This window comes from Pleurodeles waltl, chromosome 11 (assembly GCF_031143425.1).
Source record: "Pleurodeles waltl isolate 20211129_DDA chromosome 11, aPleWal1.hap1.20221129, whole genome shotgun sequence".
NCBI classification, from domain to species: domain Eukaryota; kingdom Metazoa; phylum Chordata; class Amphibia; order Caudata; family Salamandridae; genus Pleurodeles; species Pleurodeles waltl.
The window spans coordinates 831,146,876-831,167,522 of record NC_090450.1 but is presented as its reverse complement, the minus strand read 5'-3'; positions in this window follow the sequence as shown (position 1 = coordinate 831,167,522).

Sequence of the window (20,647 nt, the reverse complement as noted above, 5' to 3'; positions counted from 1 at the left end):
GAACAGGTTTGTGCAGAGTTATTAACTCTGGAATGTGAATATTCAAAAGAATTGGTCAAAGGGTCAACTCAGGAAGCTGAAAGAGTATTGGACAAACTAACTATCACCCCTATGAGTTTTCAGAACGAGGTTTGGGATACAACTTATCAGAGATGGTGCACAGAACAGGCTCTCTGTTTTGAAAACAGGGAAGAGAAAGGAGGGTTTTTTTATTTTCAGATTAGGGACAAACAATCAAAGAATGTAATTGATGGCATTTGTGATTAGTCAGGTGAAGTGCATTGCCACTCTCTTGCTAAACCATCTGTCTTTTGGAAATTACATTCATCACTTTATTGGGATAAGAGATCCCTCTCTTTAGCAACTATAGCGGGGTATCTGTGAGGGACAAGCTGAACATATTTAATGTCTGCTCAGTCTCAGATGTTAGAGGCACCTATTACATATACAGAGACTAAGGAAGCATTGATTGAGGTAGCCTCAGAAAAGCATCATCAATCAATCAATAAAAAAATGTATTAAGCACGCTACTCACCCGTTAGGGTCTCAAGGCGCTGTCGGGGGGTGGAAGGCGTGGGGGATGCCGACTTATTGTTCAAAAAGCCATGTCTTGAGGTGTGTTCTGAAGGTCAGGAGGTCCTGAGTCTTGCGTAGGTTGGTGGGGAGGGAGTTCCAGGTCTTGGAGGCGAGGTAGGAGAAGGATCTGCCTTTGGAGGTGGTGCGAAGGATGTGGGGGACTGTGGCGAGGTCAGCCGATCGGAGGAGACGAGTGGGTGTGTGGAAGTTTACTCTTTCGTTGAGGTAGATTGGTCCAGTGTTGTGGAGGGATTTGTGGGCGTGGATGAGGATCTTGAAGGTGATCCTTTTGCTGTTGGGTAGCCACTGAAGGAGTCTGAGGTGGGCAGAGATGTGTTCGTGGGGTCGGAGGTTCAGGATGAGCTGGAGTTTCTGTTGAAGCTTGACTGTGGTACCAGCGTAGAGGGCGTTCCCGTAGTCTAGTCTGCTGATGATGAGTGCATGGGTGACGGTTTTCCTGGTTTCTATGGGGATCCATTTGAAGGTCTTACGTAGCATGCAGAGGGTGTTGAAACAGGAGGAGGTTATCGAGTTGATTTGCTGGGTCATGGAGAGAGAGGAGTCTAAGATGATGCCAAGATTGCGTGCGTAGGTGCAGGGTGTGGAGGGAGGTCCTAGGGCAGTGGGCCACCAGGAGTCATCCCATACTGTCCTGTTGGGGCAGAAGATGACTGTCCTGTTGGGGCAGAAGGTGATGATTTCGGTTTTGTTGGAGTTGAGTTTGAGGTGGCTTGCTGTCAACCATTTGGCAGTGGCGAGGAGTCCGGCGTGTAGGTTTGTCTTGGCAGTGGTGGGGTTCCTGGTGAGGGAGATGACGAGCTGGGCGTCGTCTGCGTATGATATGATGGTGATTCCGTGGGGGCGGGGGATGTTGGTGAGTGGGGCCATGTAAATATTGAAGAGGGTAGGGGTGAGGGAGGACCTTGGGGGACCCCGCAGATGATCTTGGTTGCTGGGGACTGGAAGGGAGGGAGGAAAACTTTCTGGGTTCTTTCGGCGAGGAAGGAGGCAAGCCAGTCCAGGGCCTTGTGACAGATTACTGCATCGAAACGGCGCGTTCTGAGGATTTGGTGGCAGACGGTGTCGAAGGCTGAGGCGAGGTCCAGGACGATGAGTGCGACGGTCTCGCCCTTGTCAACTCTGGTTCTGATGTCGTCAGTGCAGGCGATGAGGGTGGTATCAGTGCTGTGGTTCTTGCGGAATCCAGACTGGGAGGCGTTGAGTGCGTTGTTTTCCTCTAGGAAGTGAGACAGGTGGGCGTTCACTAGTTTCTCAGCGACCTTGGCAGGGAAGGGGAGAAGAGAAATGGGGCGGTAGTTCGTGAGGTCATCTGGGTCTGCTTTGGGTTTTTTGAGGAGCCTGACCATCATGACCAGGCTCTGTTCCTCTTTTGTTCTATAAAACATTTGTAGATATTTGATCCCTAGATTTGAAGAGCTGGTTACATTTCAAGCATTTTTGAACTTGGTACCTGTGTCCTGGGAAAAGAAAGTACTTCAATATTTTAAAGAAGGGCAATGACCCGCCTAATTGCTGTTTTTTACTGAACAAATTTCATTAATGAACATGGCCAATAGCTTATCCTCGGTCATAACTAAGCTAGTGGACAATAAGCAGCATGGTTTCATTCCAGGATGAGATACCATGATCCAAGACACAGCCATCACTGTTCTGGACGTGGGAGAAACAAATGGTGGGACTATTCCCACTCTGTGCTGAAAAGGCTTTGAACAGGGTGGTGTGGGGCATGAAGGAAAGTTTATAGGTGTGATTAGGACACACTACACCTCTTTTTCTGCTAGAATAGTTAGCATGGGGCAAATATCAGACAGCATTGTGTTTCAGTGGGGTACACAGCAAGGTTGCGTTCTCTCCCAATCATTGTTTGCACTATATTTGGAGCCCTTTATCCAGAGACTGAAGCTTCTAGATACTATGGCCCGTATTTATACTCCGTTTGCGCCGAATTAGCGTCGTTTATTTCGACGCAAATTCGGCGCAAAACTAACGCCATATTTATACTTTGGCGTTAGACGCGTCTAGCGCCAAAGTATGGGCAAATAGCATCATCTTTTTGCGTGAACGCCTTCCTTGCGTTAATGAGATGCAAGGAAGGCGTTCCCGTCTAAAAAAATGACGGCGACGCAAATGCGTCGTATTTATACTCCCGGGCAAAAGTCACGCCCGGGAGGTGGCGGGTCAAAAAACCCCGCATTTGCGCCACTATTTAACGCCTGGGTCAGGGTAGGCGTTAAGGGGCCTGTGGGCTCAAAATGAGCCCACAGGTGCCCTCCCCTGCCCCCAGGGACCCCCCCTGCCACCCCTGCCCACCCCAGGAGGACACCCAAGGATGGAGGGACCCACCCCAGGGACATTCAGGTAAGTTCAGGTAAGTATAATTTTTTATATTTTTTATTTTTTTTTGGGTGGCATAGGGGGGCCTTATTTGTGCCCCCTACATGCCACTATGCCCAATGACCATGCCCAGGGGACATAAGTCCCCTGGGCATGGCCATTGGGCAAGGGGGCATGACTCCTGTCTTTACTAAGACAGGAGTCATTTAAATGGCGTCTGGGCGGCGAAAATAATGGCGCAAATCGGGTTGAGGCGATTTTTTTGCCTCAACCTGACTTGCCCCATTTTAAGACACCCTAACGCCATTTTCCCCCCTACGCCGGCGCTGCCTGGTCTACGTGGGTTTTTTCCACGCACACCAGGCAGCGCCGGTCTGCTAGCGCCGGCTAACGCCATTCCATAAATACGGCGCCCGCATGGCGCTTCAGAATGGCGTTAGACGGCGCTAAATTTTTTGACGCTAAACTGCGTTAGCGCAGTTTAGCGTCAAAAAGTATAAATATGGGCCTATATATCCATTGCACCTAAATCAGATTATTGGCAAGGTAATGGCTTATGCAGGTGACATTTCTATCTTTTTGTCATCTCATCTTTAGACTTTTGCCAGTATTAAGCCTGCAGCGGCTGACTTTGGCACAGTCTTCAGCTATGAACTGAATATTGGCATAACTCAAATTGTAACTAGCTCTACTGTGGTCCCTGCTGACCCATGTAATATTAAGGAGGTCACCTACATAGGGGTGTGCATCTCTCAACGCACAGAGCATGTAATTTTGCGTAATTATGTGGGACTATACTAAGAATCTATGACCCTTTTGAAAATGGGTTAAGCTTCAGTTAGGATTTTTTGGCACTGTAACCTCATTAAAATTACTATTCTGCAATGGTTTTCATACCTTTTTTGGGTCATGCTATTACATCTTTCCAAGAATTTTTTCAAAATGGTAGAGATCAGTTGGTAGGGGTTCATATGGAGGGTATAAGAAACAGCACTGTGCTATTCAATATATGCAGCTTCTGCAAGATATGGGCGGCTCTTCATTCTTTTTGGTTGTATTTTCTTTTTTCTTTTGGGCTTCCAATTAGGGTGGTCATGGGGAGGACTGAATGGCAGTTATCCTATCTATTTACAGAGCAACGGGTTCTTAGCTATGTACCACCACTAACATCAGGTTTGATTCATGCAGTCTATTTCAGACAAAGGTTTAAGGCATTGGCAGCGTATCATAAGGTTTGGAATGCAATTAATATACTGTGGAATCTCTACTTTTAATAAGTTCACCTCCCTTGGAAGCAACCCCAATGTATCTGTGTCATTGCAAGAAGAGTAATTATAGTTTTGGCACCAGATCAACAGTAAGCAACTTGGCCAGCTGATTACTAACAGCATATTTTGATCTTTTGAGGAAATCCAGAGTCAGCATGGGGTACGTCGACAGGGCTTTTTTTAGATATCTCAAACTCAGGGATTTTGCTACTCAATTGCCCGTTAAGGATTTCTCTATGCACCCTAATTTATTTCTGGAACAGCTCTATCTCCTGCCCAAACAGCAGTGAATTGGTACTCTGAAGGTCCATTTTTTTACGACATTATTTGATACTTACTATACAACTCATAGATTGTTCAAAATGGGCCCCTGGCCATGTTCTGACTGCTGTAGGTGTTTGACACCTGTTGCATATGCTATTCATATCTTCACTATTTGCCCCTCCTTGAGTTCATATTGGACCTCAGTACTTCATAGGCTAAATAGTCTACTATGAGGGAAATTGGCTTTTTATGCTGGGCCATTTGACCTCTATTCCATACAATCTGGTGATAAAGTATTTTTATGCGATCACAGTGGCTAGATTGTGTATGACTATGGCATGGATGCAGCAACAAGCGCCTGATCCCAGGGCTTGTGGGCATGAGTTTATTTTTTCCTGTGGTATAGAACTCACAATTATTCACTCAAATGGAAAGAGATGCAAATTAGGAAAATTGTGGGTTCCAGATAGTGAAGACTTTGTTCTTGGTATTCCTGACTACCTTTCTGAGATTTTAAATAATAATAAGCTATATACATTTTGGTGGTTATCTATGTATGTGTTAGACTTGTCAGCCTTAGGGTGGTCTTCCCAAAACCTTTTGCCTGTTTGCCACACATTTCTGCTGTATCTTTTTGTTGGCCTTAGGACTCTGAGCACTTTACCACTGCTGACAAGTGCTAAAGTGCATTTGCTTCTACCCTAAACTTGGTAACATTGATGTATCCACAATTAACATATTTAATGTACTTGTAAATCCCTTGTCAAGGGGTATACCATATGCCCAAGGCCTGTAAGGTTAATGCTACTGTTAATCCTACTAGTGTGCCTGCAGCACTGACTGTGTCACCCACTTAAGTACTTCTTTAATCATGTCTCAGGCCCTGCCACTGAAGAGCCTGTGTGTGCAGTTCCACTGCCACTTTGACCTCACATTTAAAACTCCTTGCAAAGCCTTAAACTCCCCTTTTATTACATAGAAGTAACCCCTAAGGTAGGCCCTAGGGAGCCCGTAGGTCAGGGAGATATGTAACTAAAAGGTAGGACATGTGCCTTTAAGTTGTCTACGTCCTGGTAGTGAAAAACTCCCAAAGACATTTTTAACTACTGTGAGGCTTACTCCTCTCAGAAACCAGTACTGGTAATTCCTTAATATACTTTTAGGTCCCCTAGACCATGGAGCGGGGGCTCACAGCTGCTCTTGCTGTAGTCGGGGGCACACTGGAGTCTTGAAAATTGAGGAGAGGCAGGCGGAAATGGCATTACCCTCCAGTGAGACCTTGCTTCCTCCAGCAGCTAGCCTTTGCTTCTGAAGCAGTGTTAATAGCATCCGAACACCCCAGGAGCACAAATCTGAAAGCCTCTGTTTTGATGTCCGGCTGACCCCTGCGGACTCCATGAGATTGGGTCTTAATCTGGCAAGGCCTTTTCTGCAGCAAAAAGAAGGTAAGAACACTGTAACACACTGCACATTTTGCAAATTTTTGTAATATTGCTGCAATACACAGACTAGGGATAGCACTTACACCAGAGGTCTGCAGGCAAAAAAAACCTCAAGAAGACCTCATGGCAATTCTAAGTTTAGGTAAACAGACACATCAGTGCAGCAGTTTACCGGCACTTTCAGATACAGCGCCATCATATTCACCTGAAACGGTATAATCCTTGCTCCTTGGAGTATGGAGCCATAACCAATGTTGCCATCCCTCGGCCCACTTGAGAGTGAATGGAAGTGGGCAAAGTGGTGCACAGGGGATTTGGAGAGTGACTAGAGGCAGCACTAATAGGGGGCACTTTTGCGGGCCAGGGCTCTGACACACTACACACCCAAGCGCCCCAGTAGCACGTCCCAGTAGCACTCATGCACAGGAGAGGCTGCCATTGTGTCACGAAGCACTTGAAAGGACGTCAATAGCAGGCCCGTCTGCACGTGGCCAGGTGACGCTAGGCTGGGCCCACTCCCTTTCATCCCTTATTCTAGTCGAGCCTGCACCTGTAGGAGGTAAGCGCCATCGGGGACTACTATGGGCAAACGCAAGATGGCGGTGTACCCATGGGTTTGGCTGCAACGTCATGTCCAACCACCACCATTGATACCATGTTGGAGTGGACCATGGGAATAATCTTGTAGGAGAGTACATTGATGCAGCATAGGCTGTCATTGGACTACTGTTTTAATAGAGAGTCTTGTCATGAAAATATTCCTCATAACAGTACCCTGGCAAGCCCCTATTTTACAGGGCCTTCAGCTTGTTTGCAGGTCCCTGTAGCTGCCCTGGGACTGGTTAATGCCAGCCAGGAAGAAGCTATAAACCCACAAAGTCTCACCAATTACTTGCCAGGCTCTGAGCCTGCGGTAAAGAAGAAAAAGCCGACTGTGAAGTGGTTAGCAAGGGCAAGCAAACATCCCATTAAGCAACAGGGCCAGCTTCCTACTTGGTGCTTCAAGCAGTTTCACACCGAATCGATGCGGATGTAAACTTCAGATTTACTGGTTAAGGATATGTCTGACCTCGAAGTTTTGTGTGGGAGGTTCAGTGATATCCTAGAGGAAAAACTGTCCTCAATCAAGGAACAATTAAGGTATGTTGAGAGTAGTGCGAGGGATACCCTCACTAAGTTCTCCTTCTTGGAGAATGCTTTGAATGCGCCATTAATTTTGAACAGTCCTGATACCAGTAACAGGGTGAATCCCTCAAACCAAGTAGCTACAACTAGCAGTGATTCCAACAGCACTGAGTCCCCTGAAGGCCACAAGGATTTACCCAAGGCTATTTCCAGCTTAACCTCCTAAGATCCATCTGGGTCTGAGAGGGGCTATCTCAGTGGGGTTCATAAGGACAAATGTCTCCCTGAAAGTGCAGGGGGCAGCACTATTGAGCAAGCCCACCCTGGAAGTCATCTCAACTCGAGCAAAGAACAATTGGATTTACCTCCTGTGTCCTCCTGTGTCCTCTCCCTACATTCTAGTGCTGGCTGGGATTGAGCCCCTTAAAGATTGTCAAACTGAAACATGGCTGGAGTTATGCAACAAATGTGCAGACAGGCTTACTGAATATAAGCATTTTAACTTTGCTAATATAAATATTATAATGTTACAAAGAGTGGGGCGGGTGGGCCGCTCTAAAAAAGACCAAGGCGGGGAATGTATTGATGTGAACTGCCACAGACAGACTTGTGTAAAGAGCTTGTTGAAATCACAGGAAGTCTTGAGGCACAAAGATACTGGTATTTGCACTCTCCCACTGGGGTATTTTTATAAACCAAAAATGCTGGAAGCTCCCCGGGTTAGTAATAATTGCCATCCTCCCACAGTTTGTATCTTGTAACAGATTTGCTGCCCAGATTAATCTTGATAAATTGGACTGATGGGCGTCCAGTCCCAATGATAGCTCAGCACCCATATCCTATCCATTAGCTCAACTGCCACAACCTGGTATCCCTTGAATGATTTTTATTGACTCCACATTGAGTATACTGAGCTGAAATGTGGCAGGCCTTCAATCTAAGATCACAATACCGTAATGGATAAACTTTATAAGCCTGTATAACATACTTATGTTTCTAGGAAACTTGGGCATCCCAGGATCTGTTATTGGATGGGCTTAAAGTTATAGGTGAACCTTTTTGCTGGGGGAAGTTCTAATGCAATCGAGTCCAATAATGGATATGTTCAGGTTGTGAAATTTAAGCATGGAGTAACTTTGTACCTAATTAATTTTTATACTAATTACTTTTTTAACTATCTGAACACAAAGGTGATCATTACAATCCTGGTGGATGGTGTTAAAGCTGCGGTAGGACCACCAACAGGCCGGCGGTAAAAAGATTGCAATTATGACCGTGGCGGAAACCGCCAACAAAGACAGCCACTTTAACACTCCGACTGCCACGGCGTTACAGACAAACAGCTTGGCGGTCACCGTCAACAGACAGGCGGAACACAAAGTAACGCCCACAGTATCACAACCTACCAATCTACCACCTTTTCCAGGGCGGATTCACCACGGACAAAAACACGGCGGAAACAAGGCTTCGAAGGGAAAACGCTCACCTCTACACACCCCACGAGGAATCCGGACACCATGGAACCCGAGCTGCACATCCTGCCAGACCTCATCTTCTTGCTCCTCTACCAGGAGCATGAGCACCGGCGGCGAAGACAACGGTGAGTACTGTACCTACAACACAGGGGAGGGAAAAAACAGAGACACATACACGCAACACCCCCACCCTCACCCACTACAACACCCACACTAATACATATTTATACATTATAGTTACACCACCCAAACCACCTGGAAGAATGCAAAGACAAAAGGAAATGAGTGTAACCATTGTAATATATTAAAATCAAGTACGCAAAAATATATATATACACCATAAACAAAATATACACCAAGCTTAGTAGTCCAGGTAGTGCTCCAATGAAGTCCGTGGAACACTGGGCCCACACGGTATGGGCGAGGCCCACACAAGATCCCCGACCATGACGAAGAGAACACTGCAGGGGCATCAGAGAGCAAGAAAACAGGCACCTCAGGGGGAGGAAAAGGGGGGGCACCTCAACAGGTTGAGTGCACGACGCCAAATCCACAAGGGGGCCACATGCCCACTGTTTAATCCTGGGGAGTGCAAAGCCACAGTCTCTCAAGTCTTTACAGTGGGTGGGTTGCCCACTGTTCAATCCTGGGGAGTGCAAAGCCACAATCTCTCAATTCTATACAGTGGGTGGGTTGCCCACTGTGCCATCCTGGGGAGTGCAAAGGGACAGTCTCTCAAGTGGATGACAGTCTCCACTGGTTCTGGAGGGGGCATGGTGCCTAGAGTGCTTCATCCTGCTAAGGACAGAGGTAGTGGATGTATTTCTCCACTGGTTCTGGAGGGGGCATGGTGCCCAGAGTGCTTCATCCTGCTAAGGATAGAGGTAGTGGATGTATCTCTCCACTGGTTCTGGAGGGGGCATGGTGCCCAGAGTGCTTCATACTGCTCGTGACGGACTCAGTAGCGTCCGTGCCCTTGGCGCTCGTGGGCCAGCGGTGCTTGTGGCGGTGGTGCCCTGTTCAGCGGTGCTTGTAGCGGCGGTGCCCTGTTCAGTGGTGCTTGAGATGGCGGTGCCCTGTTCAGCGGTGTTTGTGGCGGCGGTGCCCTGTTCAGCGGTGCTTGTGGCGGCGGTGCCCTGTTCAGCGGTGCTTGAGGCGGCGGTGCCCTGTTCAGCGGTGCTTGAGGCGGCGGTGCCCTGTTCAGCGGCGCTTGAGGCGGCGGTGCCCTGTTCAGCGGTGCTTGAGGCGGCGGCCCCCTGTTCAGCGGTGCTTGAGGCGGCGGTGCCCTGTTCAGCGGTGCATGAGGTGGCGGTGCCCCGTTCTGCGGTGCTTGTAGCGGCGGTGCCCTGTTCAGCTGTGCTTGTAGCGGTGGTGCCCTGTTCAGTGGTGCTTGAGGCAGCGGGCTCCTTTGCAGTGACTTAGCTGCTGGCAGTCCTCTCTGTCCCAGCGGGGCTTGTGCTGGCGGTCCTCTCTGTCCCAGCGGGGCTTGTGCTGGCGGTCCTCTCTAGCCCAGCGGGGCTTGTGCTGGCGGTCCTCTCTAGCACAGCGGGGCTTGTGCTGGCGGTCCTCTCTAGCCCAGTGCGGCTTGTGCTGGCGGTGGCGTCCTGGGAAACAGGGCAGGTGCTGGCAGTGGCCTCCTGGGCAGCGGGGATGATGGCAGTGGCCTCCTGGGCAGCGGGGATGATGGCGGTGGCCTCCTGGGCAGCAGGGATGATGGCGGTCTCCTCCGCCGTGCTGCTCTTCACAGACTTTCCGGGTTTCTTGTGGCCCTTCCCCACCTTGGAAGGTGTCGCAGCTGACTCCACAATCCCACCCGGACCCCTGGGAGCGGCTTTGGTGGCTGGAGTCTTCCCCCTCTCCCGCCGGGCACTGGCCAACTTTTGATGCTTGACAGTTGGGGGACTGTCTGTGCTGTGGCTCCGTGCCACACTGGCTGCCCTGGTGGCCGGTGCACTCCAGATTCCGGTGACTACAGGCACCACTGGTCCCGGAGATGTTGTGGCCCTAGGAGACGGACCGGGTGGGGGAGGTTTGGGAAAGAGGTCAAGGTTGGACAGAAAAAGTTTTTGGGAGACACTGGGACGGGTAGCTGGAGGGGGGTTGGGAGTGGAGGAAGAGGTTGTGGTTGTAGGAGGTGTTCGTTTGGTGATTTTGGGTGAAGGTGCATGCGCTGGAGGCTGTCGTGAGGTGGATGGCTGTTGGGTGGGTGTGTGCCTGCATTTGTGTATCTTGGGAGGTGGCGTCACAGACACACTGGGAGAGGACACAGGGGGCATGTGAATGGTAGTGGGGGTGGTGACTGCATGTGAGCAGGGTGTGCTGGTGGGTGTGCTGGTGATGGCAGTAGTGGCTGTAGATGTAGTGCAAGCAGGTGTGAGCGTAGACAAGACTGGGAGAGAGGAGGGAGACGAGGAGGAGGGGGACACAGTGGAGGCAGTGGATGTTGGTGTGTCTGCATGCGTGTGATGCTTGCGTGAGTGCCTGTGGGATGTGTGGTGCTTATGTTTGCCTGAGCTTCCCTTGTGTGTTGACGTGTGTGCATGCTGGTCTGAAGGTGTGCTTGGGATAGGCTGGGGTACAGGGGATTGGGTCTGGGTGGAGGAAGTTGGAGGGGGAGGCTAGAGACAGGGACAATGGCTGCCATCGGTGCTGAGGCCAGAGTCTGAAAAGCTCGCTGAAGGGCCACCTGACTAGAATGAATGCCCTCCAGGAATCCATTGGTTTGTTGCAACTGCCTTTCGACACCCTGAATGGCATTCAAAATGGTAGAGTGCCCAACAGTGAGGGACCTGAGGAGGTCAATGGCCTCCTCACTGAGGGCAGCATGGGTGACTGGGGCAGGGGCTGAGGTGCCTGGGGCTAAGGTGATGCCTACCCTCCTGGGTGAGCGGGCACGGGGCAAAGGATGAGGGGTTGCTGGGAGGGGGGTGCTGGTAGGGGGGGTGGCGGCTGTACCTGTATATGCGGGGGGCACAGATGTTGCCACCACCACAAGGGAGCTCCCATCAGAGGACGAGTCCGTGTCGCTGGTGTCAGCTCCTGTCCCCGCTGTGGAGCTCCCCTCGCCCTCCGTCCCACTGGTGAACTCCGTGTCCGTAGTGTCGCCCTCCAGGGCCATGTGGGATGCAGCTCCCTTGTGCTCCGGTGACACTGCTCCTCTGGCTGATGATGCTAAAGCACACAAGAACAGTGAGACCACAAAAAGGGGGGAGACGACAGAAGAAAGACATGTTCAGTGCACGCATTACCGCTACCGTTGGAGGACACGACAGACACAGAACCCCCCTGCACTACGCCTCGCTCTTGGGCTCCACTGTTCAATCCCTGGGAAATGGCCTACTAGGCTATGGACGACCTGGCCTAGTGAAACCCACAGCCCACCTCCCCCACCCAGACACCTCTACTGCGCGCAAAATCAGCAGGATGAGAGTGTACTCACCCCCTTCTTTCTGCTGTGATGCTCTCAAGCACCCATCCAACTCCGGGTACGCCACCGCCAGGATCCGGAACATCAGGGGTGTCATGGTGCAGCGGGCACCCCTCCCACGTTGGGAGGCCATCCCCAGCTGAGCCTCCACCGTCTTCTTGCTCCAGCTGCGAATGTCCTCCCATCTTTTCCTGCAGTGGGTGCTCCCTCTGTGGTAGACCCCCAGGGTCTGGACGTCCTTGGCGATGGCACGCCAAATATCTTTTTTCTGGTGGGCGCTGACCTACATAAATTCTACAGGGGGAAGAGAAACGTATTACCAACTGCACCGTCACAGTCATAGGCCCCCACCCCTACTCTTGCCATTTGGCACATGCACTCATCATTGTTTCATACACACTGCAATCTCCCCCCCCTTCTCACATCCACCCCACTCCACACAGACATAGCCCATACAGCATGCTCCCAGTGTACTTACCTGTTTGTCTGGAGGACCGTAGAGTAGCGTGTACTGGGGGAGGACCCCGTCCACGAGTTTCTCCAACTCCTCTGATGTGAAGGCAGGGGCCCTCGAGCCATTGTCTCTTCCAGACCGAGGTCACAGCAGCACTTGCAGTGTAGGTCCTCTCCTGTCGAAGATCAGGTATCGAGTGATTGAACAGATAGAAAATGGCGGTCACGTCCGCGGCGGTGCGTACCGTCACCGCCGGCGTACATCGTCATTGGCTCCTGGGACCCATAGGGTCCAATGTTAACCAATGCAGTCTTCGACTGCCTACTGCGACGGTGTACAACGCCACCGCAGTTACCTCACATCCCGTTGTCCCACTTTAGAGGTCAGGCAGCCGCCATTTCAGGGGCCCACATGGCTTCATTTTTAACTGCGTCACACATACCTAGGCCTAGACTCAACACACATACAGGCCACTTTTCGGATTAGGATTCGTGTTCTGTGTAAGCTGTGGGTACGTACCTCTGAGTTGTTTGACTCTGTGCTTGCTGTTGTCCTTCATGGGCACCATCCGCTGGGACATGTGAGGATATGGCGGCATCCTCCGGTGTACTGACCGCTGGTGGACCTGTCGACAATGGAGGAAAGACATGTGATCATCACATACAGGCTTGATCGTGCCACAATCCAGGAACTGTGTACCCAGCTGGAGCCAGACCTGATGTCAGCTATCCGCCATCCCACAGGAATCCCCCCTCAACTGCAGGTGCTCTCAGTGCTCCATTTCCTTGCAAGTGGGTAATTTCAAACAACAGTGGCCATGGCATCAGGGATGTCCCAGCCTATGTGTTCCAACGTGTTGTCCAGAGTATTGTCTGCCCTACTGAAACACATGCGGAGCTACATCGTTTTCCCTCAGGTGGAGGATTTGCCTACAGTGAAAGGTGATTTCTATGCCCTGGGACATATCCCCAACATCATAGGTGCCATTGATGGGACCCATGTGGCTTTGGTCCCCCCCGCAGGAGTGAACAGGTGTACAGAAACCGGAAGAGTTATCATTCGATGAATGTGCAGATGGTATGTTTGGCAGACCAGTACATCTCCCATGTGAATGCCAAGTTCCCTGGCTCAGTGCATGACACCTACATCTTGCGGAACAGCAGCATCCCTTATGTGATGGGCCAACTCCCGAGGCACCGTGTGTGGCTATTAGGTGAGCACCTGGAAGCAAGACAGTGGGAATGGTTGTCAGGGTCTGGGGTTATCCCTCCAGGTTAGTGTGTGTCTAACAGTTGTCCCTCGCCATTTGCAGGTGACTCTGGTTACCCCAACCTGTCATGGCTACTGACTCCAGTGAGGAATCCCAGGACAAGGGCAGAGGAACGCTACAATGAGGCCCGTGGGTGAACACAGCGGATAATCGAGCGGACCTTCAGCCTCCTGAAGGCCAGGTTCAGGTGCCTCCACATGACAGGTGGATCCCTATTCTACTCACCAAAGAAGGTGTGCCAGATCATCGTGGCCTGCTATATGCTTCACAACTTAGCTTTGCGACGACAGGTGCCTTTTCTGCAGGAGGATGGTCCAGATGGCGGTGTTGTTGCAGCTGTGGAGCCTGTGGACAGTGAATACGAGGAAGCAGAAGAAGAGGACATGGACAACAGGGACTCGGTGATCCTGAAATATTTCCAGTGAGACACAGGTAAGAATACAAACCTGCCTACTACATGTACTTTAACACTACTACCTCTCTACTGTCTGTTGTTTTCACCCAGTGTATGGTCACTGAGTTGTCACTTTCCCTTACGATTTCACAGATGTGGGTCCCACTGTGTGACATCTGCTTTGATTCCTCATGGACTAGAGCTGTTTGACATAGGTATGTTGACATTACAATTGAAAGAGCTTTTTGCCACAGTAATTGCTAATACACTATTCCAAAATCACAGACTGACTAGAGATTGTTTTGTGCTTCAAGGGTGTTTACTTAAGTGCAAAATATTGGAGGGGGTTGCAAAATGGTGACGGGTGATGGTGGAGGAATGTCCATGGCTGAGTCCAGTCTATTAGTCTCACAGGTGCATTGCCCAAACAGGGCATAGGAAGTGGAGCTGGGGCAGTTTAAGGATGGACAGGGTGGCAAAGTGGGACAGAAGGATGACATTAAGGGTGGTCTCATTTCTTGGCTGGGGTCTTGGCATTGTTCTCTGTCTGTGTCCTGGATCTCAGGGACCGTTTGCGGGGTGGTTCTCCCTCTGCAGGGGGTGGGGTGCTGGTGTGGTGGTCCTGTGGTGGTGCCTCCTGTCCACTAGCCCCGGCAGAGGTGGTGGGCAGTTCATCGTCGATACTAGTGTCAGGGGCCCCTTGTTGTGCCACAGTGTCCCTCCTGGTGTTGGGTACTTCCTTCAGCACCCCTACGATGGTGCCCAGGGTGGAATTGATGGATATGAGTTTCTCCCTGAAGCCCAAATACTGTTTCTCCTGCAGGCGCTGGGTCTCCTGAAACTTGGCTAGTACTGTTGCCATCATCTCCTGGGAGTGGTGGTAGGCTCCCATGATGGAGGAGAGGGCCTCGTGGAGAGTGGGTTCCCTTGGCCTGTCGTCCCCCTGTCGCACAGCAGCCCTCCCAGTTCCCCTGTGTTCCTGGGCCTCCGTCCCCTGGACTGTGTGCCCACTTCCACTGCCCCCAGGTCCCTGTTGTTGTTGGGGTGGTGGGTTAGCCTGGGTTCCCTGTAGTGGTGGACACACTGCTGATTGACGTGTCCTGGGGACAGAGGTATGGGCCCGCTGGGTGGGTGCTGTGCTGGTGTTTCTAGAGGGGGGAAGCTCTGTAGTGGCCTCTGACTGTGTGATGGGAACCGACTGTCCCGAGGTCTCCGATGGGCCGGGCTGGTCAACTAGATCCAGTTGGACAGAGCTGCTGTCATCACTGTGGGCCTCTTCTGTTGGTGGTGTGGACATGTGTGGACCCTCCTGTCCGGTGTCGTTGGGTAGGGGTCCTGCAGGGGTATAAAAGGATGTTTATTACATCTGTGTGTGCAATGGTGTGCAATGGGTGGGTGACCGTGTACCCCAGTGCTTGCATTCCTGTGTGGGACCTTGTGTGATGATGGTTTAGGGGAGTGTATGGGTATGTGCAGTGGGCATGCTTTGGTGATGGGTGTCCATGCTTTGGTGTTGCATGCAGGGCTTGGTGCTGGGATGTGTGGTTTGTGATGTTGAGACATTTGTGAGGGGTTGGAGTGATGGGGGTGAGGGTGAGGGTGGGGGTATGTGATGGGATGCAGGTAGGTGGGGGATGTAATAGTTAAGATTTGACTTACCATAGTCAATTCCGGCATCTACTCCTGCGAGGCCCTCAGGATGCAGAATCGCCAAGACCTGCTCCTCCCATGTTATTAGTTGTTGGGGAGGAGGTGGGGGTCCGCCGCCAGTCTGCTCAACCGCAAGGTGGTGTCTTGAGACCATGGAACGCACCTTCCCCCGTAGGTCGTTCCACCTCTTCCTGATGTCATCCCGATTTCTTGGGTGCTGTCCCACTGCGTTGACCCTGTCCACTATTCTTCGCTATAGCTCCATCTTCCTTGCAATGGAGGTGTGCTGCACCTGTGATCCGAATAGCTGTGGCTCTACCCGGACGATTACCTCCACCATGACCCTGAGCTCCTCCTCCGAGAACCTGGGGTGTCTTTGCCGTGCCATGGGGTGGTGTGAGTGATGTGTGGGGTGGTGTGTGTGGAGATAAGTGTGCTGATATGTAGTGGGGTGTTGTGTGAGGTGTGTGGAAGTTATGTGGGTGATGGTCTGGTGTGCCTGTGGATGCTAGTATTGTTGATGGTGGTGTCTCTCTCTGTGCTTCTTTCTCAATTGTTGTCGTAGGGGTTTGTGGGTGATGACCTCTACCCAGCTATGTGAGACCATCAGGACGAAGTTACTGCACCCCCTTGCACATTAGCGATTAAGCCCAAGTGGTTTGATCATGACTGTTCTGAGGCAAATCACCAATTATGCAAGGTGCTGGCAGCTAGACAGAGGAACCCTTTGGAGGTGGCACTCCGGCATAAGGTTTATAAACAGGTAACCTCCAGGAGGAAGACAGAAGTGCTTCAATCCCAATGGGACTGTTTGTTTTATCGGCAGCCAAAAAGAACAGTAAGTTGTTCTGGGAGGCTGTAAAGGACAGGAAGTGCACAAGCCAAGTAGTGACCCCGATCAGCTGTCATATATCGAGCGAGGCATGGAAGGCTAATTTTGCTACAATTTACCCTGCTTTCCACGCTTTAAGTGACTCCACAGTGAGACTTAATCTAAGGGGATTAGAGGTATCCTTGAATAAGGTGGAAGACGCCATAGCTCAGAGTGTTGGAGGCAAGGCACCTGGGTCTGATGGTGTCCCAATTGATCTCATTAAGTTCAACCCTACATTTTGAGCAACATTATTGGTGAACATTTCCAATGGTCTTGCCCACTGCCAGCTTCCAGGCTCTTGGACAACTTGCATCATCATCCGAATTTTTTAAAAGGGTGACTGTTTACAGCTGGGATGCTACAGGCCTCTCTCCCTAATCAACACCACGTTAAGATCTTGGGGAGAGTTTTGTGTAACAGAATTAGTCAGTGGACCGGAGGAGAAGCCCATTCTGTACCCGTCAGTATGGCTTTAGGAGCCATGTTGGAAATACTGAGCAATGTTTAAACCTGCCCCTGGTAATTGGGAAATACATCACTGCTAAACAACCTCCCCTGTATTTGGATTTTATGGATTTGACTGAGTTAATCGCTCAAAGCTGTGGTCAGTTCTTCTTGTACATGGGATGGATGAAGCACTAGTGCACTTTCTTGCTTATTTGCACACGGACATGAAGGCCATGGTTAGATTAAATATAAATGGTGAGGTCACAAACGTTATAGAGGTCTTTTGGGGCATGAGGCAAGGATGTGTTTTAGCTCCACTTTTGTTAATCTGATATATTAATAAGCTCCATGCATTTTCAACAAATTTAACTCCTGACGTCCCAGTCATTAATGGTTGGATGTAACCCTCACTCTTGTGTGCGTATGATGCTGTATTAATGGCACAAACCCCAAGAGCTCTGCGCCTTTTAATTCATGGTTTCATGGGTTTTATGGCCTAATTGGATCTGCAGACACACTTCGCCAAATCCTACATTATGGCTTGAGGCCTGAAGAAATATTGATTGTCTGCAGTAACAGTTGGCGACAGCAGTCTGAAAAGCACTAGCACTTTCCCTTATCTAGGCCTAACCTTTGCTGACACCGATTCCTGGGTGCCGCATATTGCCCATTTCAGGGTAAAACTAATGAAGGCAACTAGTGCTTTACTTAGCCTGCCACAATCTGGGGGTGGGTGCGCATTAATCTCCTTACCGAAAATGTATAAACTGCAGTGCATACCTTCAGCAACTTATGGAACAGGTGTTGGGGGTACTAGAAAATGTGATACAATACAGATTGAAGAAAATACATTCTGCAGAAAGATCCTGGTGGTCCCCATCTCTTCTTCCCATCTGATCTGTCATAGGGAATTGGATGTCCATTATATAGAACATTATATTAGAGCCCGCCCTCCCCTGTTATGGCTGGAGTATAGAAAAACAAGAAAGCGAGCCTCACAAGAGATATCATCCGGGACTACCTTGGGTGTGATAAAGGCCTTGAGATCCCCTGGACAGCCAGCTTAGAAACAAGTTTACACAAGGCTGGCTTTCACTATATCTTTACAGACCCTGAGAATAATCTTCACATCAATAAAAAACAGCTGCAGTCAGACATATTTAACCTGCCAAACTGAGAAAGGACAACCAGAGAAAGGGGGACATCCAGCGTGGCCGCTAACTGAATTTTACCATGGACAGCCGGCCTGTGGGGTACATGAATAGATCAATGGGTCAATGGGAGCCGAGTTTGTTGTTCTGCTACAGGGCTGGCACAAAAATATACCTGTTGTGCTTTCCACTGGGCTTTACTGCTAGTCTTGATTCAATGCCATGCCCTTGTGACAGCAAGACCAGGCAAACTATGATGCATTTTATACTCTTCTGTAGATATCATTTTACGTACTCTAGGCCCTTTCTGATACCCTTTGTTAAATACACAACATCAATAATCTCAGGGTAGCCCTCCGTACCTTTTTACAGCTTGGCGATGATGAGGTAATTGCTCATGTTGGGTTGTTCCTGGGTGCAGCAGTGCGTGCTCGATGTTCCATGAATACTGATTGAGCCTGATGAAATTATTACTGTACAGCTGCCCAGAAGTCAGTGCATAGCATTTGATTTTACCCATTTGTTTTTATGATCATTTTAACCTATTTATTCACATGTGTATGTGTTTTATTGTGCATGTTTGTACTTTTATGGATACTTTAGTACTTGAATAAAGTTATCATATTGTATTGTACTTTTAAGCTCTAATTCCTGAGCAAAAAGCAGTAGCCGCATCATGTTTTGTATCATTAGAATGGTAATGATAAATCCTCTTCACAGGTAAAGTCAGATTTACCATTACTATTTTAAAAATGCTACTTTTAGAAAGTGGGCATTTCTCTGCTCTTACAGCGCTGTGTGCCTGCAGCCTATCTCCAATACACATCTGGTGTGGGTGACAGCTACACTTTGTGCACGCCCTCTAGACAGCCACAAGCACAGGAAAGTTATGTGTGTGGGCGCACTCGTCTGCATCCATCTGCATTCTGTTAACTCTTTCTAGACCGTAGTGAAGGAGGGGGGATGACACTTAAACTTGGATAGGCAGTTCCTTTCCCAACACAAAGGGCTGATTACCCACTACTGGGAGTCAGGACTAGGAAGAAAGCACCTCTGTGCATTTCAAGGACCCTTCTTTGAAGTCACTCTCACTTCAAAGCTACATTTGGGTATAGGAACTGGGCCTCTGACCCTAACTAATCAGTGTACTACTGGACTTGTGAAGAACTCTCTGCTTTGATGAGTTACCCTGCTGCCTGCTGATCTATCCCGCCGAGGAAGGGCTGGACCCATCTCATCTGAACCCAGAGTTATTCCAAGGGATTGTTGACTTGCCCCCTGTTCTCCAACAGTCTAATGGACATCAAAGACTGCCTGCAGCCAGCACCAAAGCTTTGTCTGCTGTAAGTCCTGCCCCCCCAAGTGGTGCCAATCTAGTTCGCGAAATCAGGATCTGTGCTGCGGCTCAACAAAACCAATGCATCAACAAGTTGCAGTGATCAGAATCTGCATATTTCTACTCAACGCCAATGCATTGCTTCTGTTGCCCGAGCCACAGACACCGCATTGCCGACTGCGTGACGCATCATCTCCGAATTCTAAGGTATCTTCGACCTTATGTGGTTCGGCACCAATACGTTGCTCCAACAGAGCAGTTAGTAGACAACACATCGCCTTGACTCCCAACACTACAGAATTTTCAATGTATCCTCAACACTGTGCAGCTCAGAACCGACACATTGCCTTCATCGCCTCGATCAACAATGAAGCATTTCCTCCCCTGCTTTAAGCATTGAGTCCTCAATGTGAACGCTTCTTCCATCCAAGGTACTTTCTCAGCTGACCATACGTGTGTTCTGTAGCCAACCTGCCCTCCATCGCTGTTGGCCTGAATTTGGGATTTACCCAGGTCTATTACGACCTCAAGTAACCTTTTAGCGATATTGACTTCTAAGCACTATTTTTGGTGTATTCTTTACAAATTCATAACTCAACTTCTACTAATTGCATTTTTATTGTTTTGGTCATGTTATTCTCATAAAAATATGATCTATTTTTCTAACACTGTGTGGAGTACTTTTTGTGATGTTTGCATCGTGTTACTGTGTGTGTGTGTGTGTGTGTGTGTTACACAAATACTTTTCGCATTGCCTCTTTAGATAAGCTTAACTTCTCTGTACCAAGTTACCAGAGGGTGAGCACAGGTCATTTCTAAGTGTATATCTGACATACCCTAACTACAATGGTAGTTCCTGCTTGTGCAGGGTGCATATTCTGACATTGCACTTTATTATTACTTATTGATGGCTTGGTGACATACTCAACCGTATGATAATTTTCTTTTGTACAAACTGCATTTTACCTGTTGATACTTTTCCAATACACAATTAAAAAAGAAAAACGAATCACATGTGTTCCAGATCTGTGCTTATTATTCAGTTGTTCATTTTTCATTGTTTACTTTCACCCTGTTGATCACCACGTACAAAAAATTAAAATGTGAATTATCAGGTTGGGGTTAAGATTGAGAGCGTG